The sequence below is a fragment of the Propithecus coquereli genome, unplaced genomic scaffold (genome assembly GCF_000956105.1).
Source record: "Propithecus coquereli isolate 6110/MARCELLA unplaced genomic scaffold, Pcoq_1.0 Scaffold148, whole genome shotgun sequence".
Taxonomy (NCBI): domain Eukaryota; kingdom Metazoa; phylum Chordata; class Mammalia; order Primates; family Indriidae; genus Propithecus; species Propithecus coquereli.
The window spans coordinates 3,227,368-3,230,257 of record NW_012139191.1 but is presented as its reverse complement, the minus strand read 5'-3'; the positions used below and the strand labels follow the sequence as shown (position 1 = coordinate 3,230,257).

At 40.5% G+C, this 2,890-nt stretch overlaps 1 protein-coding gene across 1 annotated transcript in view; it reads right to left on the bottom strand.

Moving 5' to 3' along the window:
• WRB (tryptophan rich basic protein) overlaps nucleotides 1–2,890 on the bottom strand; it is a 17,887-nt gene that overhangs the window by 14,144 nt on the left and 853 nt on the right. The gene's annotated exons all lie outside the window — the stretch shown is intronic.

Genomic DNA, 2,890 nt, shown 5'->3' with positions numbered 1-2,890 from the left:
CCTTACATAAATAGAAAACTACCGTAATTATAGCGGCAGGTAACTGTAAAAAGAAATATTTTCTAAGCAGTTATCATATGTAAAATGTATTAAGTTTACATTTCGAAACTAAACATGGCACTAAAGCTGAACAATTTATACAACTACATACCAGAAAAACAAGTTTATTAATCAGAATACGCTGTTTACAATTGTCAACCTAAAAATGAAAGGGTCAGAATCTAGTTTAAAGAGAATTTATTCAAGTGCAAAGCTTGAGGATGGCCACTCAGCACAGATTCCAAAGAATAGAAGACAGTATTCTGAAATGTATAAGTTTGGGATGCTTAATATAAACAAAGTTTAGGGAAGCTCAACAGAATTTCAGCATTTTTATCTATAAGGCTTAATGCATAGTTACAATGATCTGATTAGCTGAGGTAGCCTTTTTCTTTCTTGAAAGGTATAGTTAACATTCCACACTGGAGATGTAACAGTCATGTGGTCTTTTGAGCCATCTGACCTGGGTTAGGTACAGGGCAATAAAGGAGGCAGTTAATCTACAGCAAAGATCAGTGATTAGAAGGGAAGGAGGTCTGGTCTTTCCTAGTTATTTACAGAACAAGAACAATGAAGAGGAGAGTTAATCTATAATTTAAGGAGCAGAAGTTGCAAACATGTTTGTAACTCAGTCTCCGGGGCTTAACTGCTCCCTTGGCATAATAAATTTAGAGGATCCTGAAATTTTAATTTCTTTTACACAAACAGCCTGTAATTAAATAATTAACCTGAATTTAGATGAAGATTAGGTTTTACAACAAAAGAATCTCTACTCAAATTTATGTATAGGAGATAAAGCAAAAGATGTTTAGCTGTCTCTTCTGCCATGGCTGGATTCTGAGAACTGATTGCTAATCAAAATGATGCAAGATCATTACACATGGTATGCATGTATCAAAGTATCACATTACCCATTTAAGATGAACTTGGAATGCATGGGGGAAAAAGAGAAAAAAATATCACATATACCCTATAACTATGTATAGTTATTATGTATCAGCTAAAAAAATGATGCAAGAGTCTGTGGTTCCTCAAATTTGTTTCAAGAAACCATGTGAAGTGAAGCTATTTCGCAACTGTGGAGTAAATTCTTTCCATGAAAGGGCTTCTTTGCCAGTAGGTGACTGTAGAACTGACCAAAACAAAGCACTGGAACTTACCTCTCCTCCAAAGCCTTTCTTTCTAGCTGGATCACCCAAAACCACAGCCAGGCTCCTGGATCCTCTACTCCCCAGAGATTTAAATGGATTTAGAAAGGAGAAACTGCCTCTTAAAAAATATGACAACCCCCACACCACCCCATCCCTCTCACCCACCCCAAGTCTCTGCCTTTCTGGCTGAGGAGAGAGTATCAGCTCTTCCCCACCCACCACACCACACCACACTGCCGCATATCCTCGGAAGGATCACTCGGTTATGGATACGGCAATAATCTGACAAAAACACTGGAGAATGTCCTTTACTGTGGAGAAGTGGCAAGAGAGGAACAGCAGTACCTGGGCTTCAGAGGCAACCCAATTTGAATAATTCAGCTCTTTCCTGTTGCTCCCTTTGGGCAGCACCCAAAAAAAAGCACCAACAATTGAAGGCTGAATTCTTCTATTAACATGTATAAAGAAAGTATGGAAACCAGGATATTTCAGTATGAATCAATCTAGATCTAGTATAGGTTAAGAGGAAAACGAAGCATATAACAAGACTGTTTGTTTCTTCCCTTTTTTTTTGCCTCTCCTCCATACCCTTCCTCTCCAGGCTATTTTCTTGTTTATGTTTTGTTTTTAGAGACAGAGTCTCACTCGGTTGCCCAGGCTGGAGGGCAGTGGTATGATCATATCTCACTGCAGCCTTGAACTCCTGGCCTCAACTGATCCTCCCACCTCAGCCTCCCAAAGTGCTGGGATTACAGATGTGAGCCACTGCACCGCACCCAGCCGAAGACTATTTCTTAATGCTGCTGTAACAAATTACCACAAACTTGGTGGCTTAAAATAACACAAATTTATTATCTTACAGTTCTGGAGATTAGGTATGTGAAATGGGTCCTAGTGGGCTAAAAATAAAAGTGTTGGCAAGGTCGCCTTCCTTCAGGAGGTGCCAGGGGAGTATTCATTTCCTTGCTTTTCCACCTTCTAGAGCTGGTCTGTGGCCTTCTTCTATCTTCAAACACAGCAGTCACATCATTGTGACCTCTGCTTCCATTGTCACATCTTCTCTTACTCTCTGGCTTCCCTCTTTCACTCTATAAGAACCTTTGTGATTACACTGGCTCCATGTGGCTAAAGCAGGATAATATCCCCATCTTAAAAATTTTTAATTTAATCAAGTCTGCTAAGTCCATTTGCCATTCGCAGGTTCTGGGGATTAGGATGTGGACATTTGATGGTGTGGGATATTATTCTGCCTACTGTAAACATCAGCGTCTTTGTGAAACTCAACCAAGATGGCAGCAAGAGCAACTCCACAGGCAAGAAGGCTGTTATCAGTTTATTAGTGAACTCAGTGTTGAATGTCAGAGGGAGGCCATGAACTTCTAAGCACCATTGGCCGAAATAACATCAGATGATTTCAATAACTGTTAGATGAGTCAAGGCTCATGCCACACCGCAGCCTGACCTGAGAAATAGGGGAAGTGGGGCACATGCCGGAGACTCGGGAGTCTCTGAAAAAAAAAGTTCAAATGGAGTGCAGTGGCTCACGCCTGTACTCCTAGCACTCTGGGAAGCCAAGGTGGGAGGATCGCTTGAGGTCAGGAGTTTGAGATCAGCTTGAGCGAGAGCAAGACCCCATCTCTACTAAAAATAGAAAAAATTAGCCAAGTGACTAAAAATAGAAAAAAAAATTATCCGGGCAT